This window comes from Octopus bimaculoides, chromosome 5, assembly GCF_046866305.1.
Source record: "Octopus bimaculoides isolate indiv1 chromosome 5, ASM4686630v1, whole genome shotgun sequence".
In the NCBI taxonomy this organism is placed as follows: domain Eukaryota; kingdom Metazoa; phylum Mollusca; class Cephalopoda; order Octopoda; family Octopodidae; genus Octopus; species Octopus bimaculoides.
This window is the reverse complement of record NC_142932.1, coordinates 115106644-115119884: the sequence shown is the minus strand read 5'-3', so window position 1 is coordinate 115119884 and position 13241 is coordinate 115106644. Positions and strand designations below refer to the sequence as shown.

Sequence of the window (13241 nt, the reverse complement as noted above, 5' to 3'; positions counted from 1 at the left end):
TATATAAGCTATAGTATTAGCATCTATGTGGAGGCGCAATGGCCATGTGGTTAGGGTCAGACTGGACGTTCTGAGTGTTTATTGAGCTAAAACACCTAAAGCTCCACGAGGCTCCGGCAGGGGGGGGGACCCTGTTGTACTCTTTCACCACAACTTTCTCTCATTCTTATTTCTTGTTTCTGTTGTACCTCTATTTCAAAGGGCCAGCCATGTCACACTCTGTGTCATGCTGAATCTCCCCGAGAACTACATTAAGGGTACACGTGTCTGTGGAGTGCTCAGCCACTTGCACGTTAATTTCACGAGCAGGCTCGTCCGTTGATCGGATCGACTGGAACCCTCGTCGTCGTAACCGACGGAGTGCCATGATTAACATCTATAATAGCGAATAGAGCATATGAATTCTTGGACAATAGGAAGTTATTTCTTGTGGAACAAAAAGAATGTAAAAGGAATTCGTATGAGTGTAAGGACTAATTACAGATTGATAGAACGGTCATTGAAAATTTTAAACCATACACAAGGATATACCACCTCACCAGACATCAATATCGCCTGTGATATCTTTCAAGGTGACTCATTATCATCATTACTATTCTGCCTCCCTCTGTTCCCCTTATCCACGCAACTGAATAATGCTAAGAGAAGGTATAAGATTTTTGACCAGAAAATCAATTATCTACTCTATATATGGATGATGTAAAACTGTTTGCCAAAAACAATAAAGAATTAGAAGAGTTCCTGAATATTGTCAAAGAATTCAGCTCTGATATATATGTATGGAATTCGGACTTGATAAATGTGCAAAGGCTACTTTCAAAGCAGGGAAGTTCGTAAAGGCAGAAAACATAGAACTTGATACTACCACAGCTATTCGAAACCCAAACCAATCGGAAGTATACAAATATCTGGGAACCAATAAAGGTGATAGTATCCAGCACGCCAAAATGAAAGAGAAAATCTGCAAGGAATGCTACCGAAGGGTAAGAATGGTACTAAACTCAGAATTAAATGCCGCTAACAGAATTAATGCGATCAATTCTTTGGCCAAACCAGTAACCACATATAGTTTCGGTAGCATTAAGTGGAGTCTCACTCACATGCGTAATATGGATGGGAAGATCCGGAAAATCCTTCTAAGGTACCGAATGCATCATCCAAAATCAGATGTCGACAGAATTTATCTCCCAAGAAAAATAGATGGAAGAGGCCTGATACAAATCGAATAATCCTTCATATCAGAAATAGTAGGCCTTGAAACGTACCTTAATACAAGAAGTGATGTGCTCTTACGAACTGCACTGAAGCATGGAGATTCCAAGCAAGCTTCAGCCATGAAGCTTAGTAAAAAATTTAAAGTGTCTTTTAGCCTACAAGTTAACAGTAAGAATGACCAAAAACACCCAAATACTGACAGACCTACCATTATTTCTCCTGATTTAGAAATTCACAATCAGAAAGACCAACTAGATGCAAAAAGCATCAAACAAAAAGCAAAGAAGGCTTGCATGAATAATATCGAAAACAACTGGAAAGGCAAACTCCTGCATGGAAAATACCCTAACCACTTGTCCAAGCCAGATACTGATCAAAATCTAACACACCAATGGCTACAAGGGACAAGTCTAAAAGGGGAAGCAGAAGGTTTTGTTATTGCAGCGCTAGATCAGAGCTTACCTATCAGAAACTACCATGCAAACGTCCTTAAAGATGGATCTGACTCGTCGTGCAGAAATCGCGGAAAATTCACAGAGACAATTGATCATGTTGTTTCTGGCTGCTCAGCCATCGCTGAAAAGGAGTATCTCATAAGACATGACAGACTACGGCAGTACATCCACTGGAATGTTTGTAAATACTACAAAATGTAACAAACAAGCAAATCTATGGTATTGAGCAAATACTACAACTGTTTATCTTGATATAAGATCACCATGTTGCGCACATATGGTTGTGATGCATGTGCCTGGTGTACCCTTATCAGACGAGTAGTCATGATGGGTATAATGGGCTTCGTATATTTGTACCCCAGTCTCACTTTGATGACATGCACTGCTCTCTCACTCAATAGTAATAATGGCGACAACGACGACGAAGATGATGATGATGATGATGGTAATGATGATGATGATGGTGGTGGTGGTGATGGTGGTGGTGGTGATGGTGGTGGTGGTGGTGGTGGTGATTTGGATAAAGTATGAAAAAGACAGAAGCAAAACGAGTAAAACAGAAAAAGACAGAGTAAAAGAAATAAACAGAACATGAAAGAGAGAGAGAGAGAGAGAGAGAGAAAGAGAGAGCACAAGAGAAAGAGAGAGCACAAGAAAGAGAGAGCACAAGAAAGAGAGAGCACAAGAAAGAGAGAGCACAAGAAAGAGAGAGCACAAGAAAGAGAGAGCACAAGAAAGAGAGAGCACAAGAAAGAGAGAGCACAAGAAAGAGAGAGAGAAAGCACAAGAGACAAGAGACAGAAAGAGAGAGAGCATAAGAGAGAGAGAGTATAAGAGAGAGCGCACAAGAGGGAGAGGGAGAGCATAAGAGAGACGGAGAGAGTATAAAAGAGAGAGAGTACAAGGGAGAGAGAGAAAGCACAAGAGAGAGAGAGAGAGAACAAGAGAGAGAGAACAAGAGAGAGAGAGAGAACAAGAGAGAGAGAACAAGAGAGAAAGAACAAGAGAGAGAGAACAAGGGAGAGAGAACAAGAGAGAGAGAGAGAGAGAGAAAGCACAAGAGATAGAGAGACAGCATGAGAGAGAGAGAGAGAGAGAGAGAGAAAGCACAAGAGGGAGAATAGATAGACCAATCGATAGAGATTACAAAGGAGAAGGAAATACACTATGAGAAAGAAAGAAAGAAAGAGAAAAAGAAAGAAAGAAAGAAAGAAAGAAAGAAAGAAATAAAGAAAGAAAGAAAGAAAGAAAGAAAGAAAAGGCAGAGTGTGCTTGGATGAGTGATTGGGTCTGTGGTTGGCCTGGCTAAAGTTTGACAGACTAATTAGTGACCAGAGTGATTTATAAGACAGTCTGTCACCTTGCCCACTGGACATCTATCTATCTATATCATTTCAGACAGTTCCAGTTTTTATTTTCTCTTCTTTTCGCGGTAACTTTCGGATCGGGTGGAGAGAAGAGGCTGCGTGAATGGCCGCAGGGTTTGCTGTCTGATCCGAAAGCAACGACGACGACTAAAAGGCAGGTGAGAGAGAGAGACCATTGTTTACTTCAGGTGAGATACAAACAAATTGAATCTCGACTACATCTGTAATGAACCTAATTAAACTCTAATGAATCTTTTAGCGGCCGAATGAGCATTTATCGGTTGACTGGCTGGTTGGACGGACGGACGGACGGACGGATGAGCGAATAGACGGACGGATGAGCGAATAGACGGACGTATGTATGGATATATGCTTGCATGTACGTATGGATGGATGGATGGATAGATGGATGGATGGACAGATGGACGGATGGATGGATGGAGGGATGGATGGATGCGTGCGTGTATGAATGGATGAATAAATAGATAAATGAACGAATGGACATGTGGATGCATGTATGGATGTATAAATGAACGCATGTAGGTATGTATATTGTGTATAATATGCATGCGCGTATGTAAGAGTGTATGTATGCTTGTATGTATGTATGTATATATGTATGTACGTACGTATGTATGTATGTATGTAGGTAGGTAGGTATGTATGTATGTGTGTGTGTATGTATGTATGTATGTATGTATGTGTGTATGTAGGTATGTATGTATGTATGTATGTATGTATGTATGTATCGATATCATGAATGTATGGCTGGATGTATCTATGTACGGATGGTGGGTGGATACATAGACAGATGAACGAATATACGTATGTATGTATGTATGTATGTATGTATGTATGTACATATGTTCGGGTGTGTATGTCGGTACGGATAGATAGATAGATAGATAGATAGATAGATAGATAGATAGGTAAAAATATATTGATAGATAGATTGATCAAATAGATAGATAGATTGATTAAATAGATAGATAGATAGATAGATAGAGAGAGAGAGAGAGAGAGAGAGAGAGAGAGAGAGAGAGAGGTGGATGGACTGAGAGGCAGATAGACAGATAGACAGACAGACAGACAGACAGACAGACAGATAGATAGATAGATAGATAGATAGATAGATAGATAGATAGACGTATATATGCATGCATGTTTGTATGTGTGGATGGACAGATGAAGGAATAGACGGACAGATGCTTATATGGATGTATAAATATACGTACACTTGTTTGTATGTACGTATGTATGTATGTATGTATGTATGTATGTATGTATGTATGGAGAGTGTGGATGTATAGATGTACGGATGTATGGACGGATATGTGTATGGATGGACGGACGGGTAGATAGATGAACGAACAGACGTATGCATGTACGTATGGGTGTATGGGTGTACGTATGCATCTATGTGTGCAGTGACGGGTGGAGGGATAGACGGATAAACATATGGAGGGAGGGAGGGGCGGATGGACGGACGGAGGGAGGGATGGATTGATGTATGAATAGTTTTATGGGTGGACGCATGTATGGACAAGCTTGTGGGCAAATGGCTAAATGGACAAAGAGAAGAGTAGAAGATTGGTTGTTTCTTTATTTACCAAAGCCTTTTTTTTTTTTAGAGGTCCCCTTCTTTTCGGGGTCCTGCAACTCGGTCATACCCAAACCGGAAATCTAACCAAAATATCTCACATAAGGGAACTTCCGCTAAAGGTACTCAAAGGCCATTGAAAGTGGTTTGAACCGGAGTTAGATTGATCTTACCAGCCAAGAAGTCAGAACACAAAGAGCGGGATCAGATACCACAAGGCACCTGATCCAACGTCCTTAAAATTCTGCCGACCCCAAAATACTTCGGTTGGTACTTTTTTTTACTTTGTTGACCCCCCGAGAGAAGGAAAAAGAAAGTTGGGTTCGGCGGAATTTGAACTCAGAGCGCAGGAGAGCCTGAACAAACACCACCAGGTATTTTGTAGTATATGCGAAAAGTTTTGCATGGCTTTGAAAAAGGATGGTTGTCTTAATGGGTTGGCTGGTTGGCTAACTGGTCGGCTGGCTGGCTGGATGGTTGGCTGGCTGGCTGGCTGGCTGGTTGGCTGGCTGGCTGGCTGGCTGGTTGGTTAGTTGGTTGGTTGGTTAGTTAGGTAGAGGAGCAGAAGGGTGGGTGAGGCTCGGATTGTTAAGATTTTATTTGCTTGTCTGTATTTAATTTGTTTGCTTTTCGTAACGTGAGAAGGAAAACAGGGAGAGAAAGAGAAAAAGGAAAAAGAGAGACAGAGAGAGAAAGAGAGAGAAAGAGAGATAGGGAAAGACGTGGGGAGAGATTTGTGAGGGTGCGAGGGTCTTAGAAAGGTCTTAGAAACTCTGAGAACCCCTAAATTAGACTTCACTCCGACCCCTGTTCAGAAGTCGTTCACCTAATCTATTTATCTCCCTGAAAATTTATCCACACAAACGTCCATCCATTCATCGAACTAGCCATAGGTCAATCTAACCATCGAGCCATCGATACATACATACATACATACATACATACATACATACATACATACATACATACATGCATGCATGCATACATACATACATGCATACATACATGCATGCATACATACATACAAACATACATGCATGCATACATACATACAAACATACATACAAACATACATACATACCTACATACATACATACATACATACATACATATATACATACATACATATCCTAGCATTCCTCTACCCTTGCTTAAATACGTCCATTCGTTCATCCGGCCATCCAACTGGCCATTCAACCGACTTAATGGCTCATTCGACCGCTAAAAGATTCATTAGAGTTTAATTAAGTTCATTACAGATGAAGCTAAGATTCAATTTGCTTGTCTCTCACCTGAAGCAAACTCTAGTCTCACCTGTAGGCGACACTTAACACACACACACACAAACACATATAAATACGTACGTACATACAAGCAACAATTATACATACAAGCATATATGCATACATACATACACACATACATACATACATACATACATACATACATACATACATACATACATACATATGGTGACCGATAAATTCCACCGCGGTAAATTCCACCATGGAAAATTCCACCATGGAAAATTCCACCACGGTATATTCCTCCATGGTAAATCGCACCACGGGTGAAATTATTATTATAATTATTATTATTACTATTATTATTATCATCATCATCATCATCATCATAATCCTCCTCCTCCTCCTCCTCCTCCTCCTCCTCATCATCATCATCATCATCATCATCATCATCATCATCATCATCATCATTATTATTATTATTATTATTATTATTATTATTATTATTATTATTATTATGAAATCATTATTTAGAAGGGTTCCACAATGCTTTGCGCTCATCACTAACATCCGTACATCCAAATTTGTGGAAACCATGTACTGCCCTTAAAAGCTGAGGAAGGATTAAGCCAGACAAAAATTGCACACGTTCGACGGGGAGACTCAACAAAAAAAAAAAAAGCAAAAAAAAAAAAAAGACTTATCAAATCATTGATGCATGACCGAAGAAACTAATTCAGGAATATTAAAATGAAAGCAAAAACCCTCTGCAATTTTTAAGAAGCACTGCACACAATTTGTCTTAAGAAATTCATTTTTGAATAAATTAAACTTTCTTATCTTAACTCAACTTCACAATGTACTCGCTGTTATTTTTTATCCTATTGTTATAATAAAATGTGTGCGAAAATTTAATCTTTTCTTTCTTTATCCCAAATTATATTATTTTTTGAAATTTTGTGATGTGTCTTTTTTGTAGATTCTTGCTCGATGGGAATACATTAAAATGATCCCATCTCAATTCAAGTAGATTATAAACTCTCCTTTTTTTACTCTTTTACTTGTTTCAGTCATTTGACTGTGGCCATGCTAAAGCACCGCCTTTAGTCGAGCAAATCGATCCCAGGACTTATTCTTTGTAATCCTAGTACTTATTCTATCTGTCTCTTTTGCCGAACCGCTAAGTTACGGGGACGTAAACACACCAGCATCGGTTGTCAAGCGATGTTGGGGGACAGACACACAAACGCATACACACACATACATATATATATACATATATACGCTTCGTCCGTAATGAACCTAATACACACACACACACACACACACACACACACACATGAAGGCGCGTGGCTTAGTGGTTAGGGTATTCGACTCACTATCTTAAGGTCACGAGTTCGATGACCCAGCGGCACGTATGTTCTTGAGCAAGGCACTTTATTTCATGTAGTTCTAGCCCACACAGATGGCAAAAATGAGTAGTACCAGCCTTGGTCACATTCTGGGCCACATTGAATCTCCTTGAGAACTACGTCAAAAGTACACGTGACCAGTGAGTGCTCAGCCACTTGTACGTTAATTACACGAGCAAGCTGTTCCGTTTAAGTACGTACATAGACAAATGCATTGATACTGAGCTCTCGTTCAGCTTTGCGCAAATCTACTGTGAACCACCCTAGCAATTATTTCGGTTTGTTTTTCACTACTTGCCAAGGATTTGTTATTCCATTGTGTGCTTTAGTCTTTGTCTTACCTGCTACAGACGTATCCAAGCCGAAGTATTCTTTGTAACAGTCTACGAGTGAGTGTAAGCAACAAAACGTGCGCTTAGCAGATGATAAACAGTGAGTCGTACTGACGCATAGCCATTGACGTAAATACAACCAAACATATTGTCATTCATAAGATATACATTAACTCCAATAGAGAAACGTGTGAGGGGAATTAGCTCAGATGGTAGAGCGCTCGCTTAGCATGCGAGAGGTACCGGGATCGATGCCCGGATTCTCCACACGCTAGCATTTTTGTGCAAGCTTATATTTTAGAACAATGTTTTCTCTACCAGGGGCCATATGACCCTCTAAGGTCCATTTAAGATTTTGTTGCTTAAATCTATGTGCAATATTCTACGATATATGTAATATTTTAACAATTTTTTATACGATTCCTAGTATTATTTAATAATAAGAATGCAACAGGATCTTTTTTAAAATATCGATAGGTTATAGGGGGTCTGCATGAGTAAAATAGGAATGAAAGAGGTCCATTGGGGAGGAAAATGGTTGAGAACCACTGGTTTAGAATCATGTTATCGTTGTTGCGTATGTATATTGCCGTTACATCGTAAATCATGCATGATCTACCTTCAGCGTGAAGCGGGTCGCTGCATTAAAAAATAGAGTAGCATTTTTCGTTTAATAGTGTGGTTTAGAAAATATCGCAGGTTGCCCGTGACTGTCTTATATGGTCACATACATTCTATCATATGTTAATAATGACATTGAGAGACCTGCAAGGGGAATTAGCTCAGATGGTAGAGCGCTCGCTTTGCATGCGAGAGGTACCGGGATCGATACCCGGACTCTCCAATTCCAAACATGATGGTTCTTATTTTGGAATTCTGGTATCGTTTTAACAAATATATTTTGCCGTTATATCGTAAGTCACGTATGAGCAACATTTTTTTGTGAATCGAGCAGCATGCAATATGTCTTAGCATCAGTCGGTGGCAAGGCTAAAAAAACGTGCCGTTTAGAAACTGCCGCAAGTTGCCCGTGACTCTCGTATGAGGTCATACATATTCTATTATATAATATTACTTTATTTTTTTAACTTGTGTCAGTCATTTGACTGCGGCCATGCTGGAGCGCCACCTTTCGTCGGAGAAATCAATCCCAGGACTTATTTTTCTAAGCCTAGTACTTATTCTATTGGTTACTTTTGCCGAACCGCTAATGTTACAAGGACGTAATCACACCAACATCGGTTGTCAAGCGATGGTGATGGAGCGACAAACACAGACACACAAACATATATATATATATATATATATATATATATATATGTATATATATATATATATATATATATATATATATATATATATATATATATATATATGTATGTATGTATGACCAAGGTCCCATGCAGTGGAACTGAACCCAGAACCTTGTGGTTGGTAAGCAAGCTACTTAGCACACAGCCACTCCTCCGCCTATATTAATTATTAAAGGCAAAGCAGCGTGACAGGGGAATTAACTCAGGTGGTAGAGCGCTCGCTTAGCATGCGAGAGGTGCCGGTATCGATATCCGGATTCTCTACATGTTGTCATTTTTGTGAAGCTGATATTTTAGAACAATGATTCTCAACCAGGAGCTTGAGGTCCATTTAAGATTTTGTTGCTTAAATTTATGAGCAAAATTCTACGATATATGAAATATTTTAACAATTTTTTTTTTACGATTCCTAGTAATATTTAATAATAAAAATTCAATAGGATTTTTTTTAAGAACATCGAAAAGCTATAGGGGTCTACGTGAGTAAGATAGGAATGAAAAGGATCCATAGGGGATAAAAATGGTTGAGAACCATTGTTTTAGAATTATGCTTTCGTTCTTACATATGTATATCGCCGTTACATCGTAAATCAGGCACAGCCACTCCTGCCCCCATGTTAATAATTAAATGCCGAGCTATACGCCAGTGTAATTAGCTCAGATGGTAGAGCGCTCACTTGGCATTCGAGGGGAACCGGGATCGATACCCGTATTCTCCACGTGTTGTAAATTATTTGTTTTTTGTTTTAAAATTTTGTTATCATTCTACTTATGCATATCATAGTTACGTCCTAAGAGGTTATACACATTCTTTTATGTCTGAAAATAGCTTCATTTCTACAGTCAAATGTACGAGAGATCACGTTTTAAATTACAACGTTTAAATACAAAGATGCAAGTTGAGGATAAATGTTATAGAAAAACCAGGGAGATCAATTAGATCAATAATATGTAAAACATATCCCTTCAGAAGAAGAAGGTGTGTTGAGGAGAGTTGCATTGTGTGCAAAAATAGTCCTGGTGCCAACTGCAAAGCCAGAAATGTTGTCTACAAAATAAGCTGTATGGATGGTGAGTGTAAAAACAGAAACACAACATACATAGGTGAAACGGCAAGAAGTTTGGCTGAGCGTGTAAACGGACATTGGAGGGACTATAATAATCAAAAAGAAACCTCGGTGCCCTACCAGCATGCCAAAGAACAACATGGTGGTGTACTGGACAGAATTAGCATAGAAATCCTGTCTAGACACCCCGGTGACGCATCGTTGCGACAAATACAGGAGTCGGTCCTCATAACTGAAACGCAACCAATTTCAAACACCAAATACACGTAGATGAGGGCCTTACAATTTCCCATGGTTGCATGTGTTGTTCACACATATGATGCGGAATATGAACGTAAAGGAATTAATTAAAAAGTCTCTATCTGATCTGATATAAACGAAATTGTTACAAACACACATATGGACGCACATACTTACATATAAGCACGAACACATAAGTGCGTGCACACATATGAGCGTGCACACATACGAGCTTGCACACACTCAAATGCTCATATCAAACAGTTTCGAAACAACGCCAGAACAACGGCAAAACAACGCCAGATCATATATTCAAAATAAATGGAAGTGGAGAGACAAGTTACTGAAGAGATTGCAAGAGTGCAATGAAATAATTTAACAAAAAACTATATAAATTAATAAAGGACTGAACCAGTGCGTGTGTTTATTACCGGCATAATGCCTCTCCCAAGGTTTAATTGTGTATATATATATATATATATATATCATGTAACCTCGTGGGCATCGGTACCATTTTCCTCTTTCTCCGTTCTTCCATTCTCCGAACTTTCCATCTTTCCGACGAAGGGCTACGCCCGAAACGTCATACACTCTCTCTTTCCTTTCCTGAGCGTCCAATAATACTATCCATATCACGTCCTCACTTTGTTGTTTTTTTGTTTTTTTGTTATTGTTTTTTTTTAACTATATATATATATATATATATATATATATATATACATATATATATAAAGGAAGAGAAAGAAAAAAATATTAGTTATTAATGATAGTGAAAAGGAGGGAAAGGGAATTTGCTCTGATGGTAGAACGCTCATTTAGCATGCAAGTGATACTGAGATCGAAGCTTGGGTTCTCCACGTCATAATTTTATCGCGCGGTTGCATTTTAGAATTGTATTATCGCTCTCATTTATGTACGATAGCATCGATAATATATAATTAAAAGAAAATAATTAAAATTTTTAAAAAAGGCGGTGATTTGACGGAATCGTGAGAACGTTAGACGAAATGCGTTGTTGCATTTGTCTGGCTTTACGTTCTGAGTTCAAATTCTTCCAAGGTCAATTTAGCCTTCCATCCTTTGGAGGTCGATAAGATAAGTACCAGTCGAACCCTATGATCGATGTCATCGACTAATCCCTTACCCCCAAATCTCAGGTGTTCTGCACATCGTTGAAAAAATTATTATATGCTTTGAAAATCAAGTTCATTTATTAGTTATTAATTAAAAAGGAAAGTGTAACAAGCTGAGAGGAATTAGCTCAGGTGGTAGAGCGCTCGCTTCGCATGCGAGAGGTACCGGGATCGATGCCCGGATTCTCCACTAGTTAACATTTTTGTGCAAGCTTACATTTTCGAACAATTATTTTCAACATGGATTCATATGGCCTTTTAGAATTTTGTTGCTTAAAGTTAAGTGCAATATTCTAATATCTGAAATATTTTAACAATTTTTCTTATGCAATTCCTAGGAATGTTTTATAAAAATACAATAGGATTTTTTTTGAAACATCGAAAGGCTGTGAAGCGGGCTGCATCAGTAAAAAATAGAATAAAAGAAATGCAAGGGGAATTAGCTCAGATGGTAGAGCGCACGCTTTGCATGCGAGAGGTACCGGGATCGATGCCCGGATTCTCCAATTCATAGCGTATTATTTAGCGCAGTCTTATTTTGGAATTCTGTTATCATTTCTACAAATATATGTCACCATTATATCGTAGCACCATCAGGTTAATGTATAAAGTATTTATACTTTAACCTGATGGTGATTTGTTTAACAGGGAAGCAATACTACTGTATCGCACTATTTAATAATTTCTTCTTTATATATATATATACATATATACAACGGGCTCTTTTCAGATTCCGTTTACTAAATCCACTCACAAGGCTTTGGTCGGTCCGAGGCTATAGTAGAAGACACTTGACCGAGGTGCCATGCAGTGGGACTAAACGCAAAGTAAGCCACTTATCACACAGCCACTCCTGTGCCTATGTTAATAATTAAAGGAAACGAAACGTACAAGGGGAATTAGCTCAGATGGTAGAGCGCTCGCTTAGCATGCGAGAGGTACCGGGATCGATGCCCGGATTCTCCACACGTTAACATTTTTGTGCAAGCTTATATTTTAGAACAATGTTTTCTCTACCAGGGGCCATATGACCCTCGAAGGTCCATTTAAGATTTTGTTGCTTAAATCTATGTGCAATATTCTACTATATATGAAATATTTTAACAATTTTTTATACGATTCCTAGTAATATTTAATAATAAAAATGCAACAGGATCTTTTTTAAAATATCGATAGGTTATAGGGGGTCTGCATGAGTAAAATAGGAATGAATGAGGTCCATAGGGGAGGGAAATGGTTGTGAACCACTGGTTTAGAATCATGTTATCGTTGTTACGTATGTATATCGCCGTTACATCGTAAATCCTGCATGATCTACATTCAGCGTGAAGCGGGTCGCTGCATTAAAAAATAGAGTAGCATTTTTCGTTTAATAGTGTGGTTTAGAAAATATCGCAGGTTGCCCGTGACTGTCTTATATGGTCACATACATTCTATCATATGTTAATAATGACATTGAGAGACCTGCAAGGGGAATTAGCTCAGATGTTTGAGCGCTCGCTTTGCATGCGAGAGGTACCGGGATCGTTACCCGGATTCTCCAATTCCAAACAAAATGGATCTTATTTTGGAATTCTGGTATCGTTTTAACAAATATATTTTGCCGTTATATCGTAAGTCACGTATGAGCAACATTTTTTTGTGAATCGAGCAGCATGCAATATGTCTTAGCATCAGTCGGTGGCAAGGCTAAAAAAACGTGCCGTTTAGAAACTGCCGCAAGTTGCCCGTGACTCTCGTATGAGGTCATACATATTCTATTATATAATATTACTTTATTTTTTTTACTTGTGTCAGTCATTTGACTGCGGCCATGCTGGAGCGCCACATTTCGTCGGAGAAATCAATCCCAGGACTTATTTT

The 13241-nt window shown here is 38.8% G+C and overlaps 1 protein-coding gene and 2 non-coding genes across 3 annotated transcripts in view; 2 read left to right on the top strand and 1 right to left on the bottom strand.

The window, feature by feature from the left end:
- The window catches only part of LOC106880591 (transcription factor RFX4-like), a gene marked incomplete at its 3' end in the record, with an annotated part of 235974 nt that overhangs the window by 96306 nt on the left and 126427 nt on the right, over positions 1 to 13241 (bottom strand). The gene's annotated exons all lie outside the window — the stretch shown is intronic.
- On the top strand, positions 7820 to 7892 carry Trnaa-agc (transfer RNA alanine (anticodon AGC)). Its single transcript has one exon. It is a non-coding gene; the product is annotated as a tRNA-Ala (tRNA).
- Trnaa-agc (transfer RNA alanine (anticodon AGC)) lies at positions 12272 to 12344 on the top strand. Its single transcript has one exon. It is a non-coding gene; the product is annotated as a tRNA-Ala (tRNA).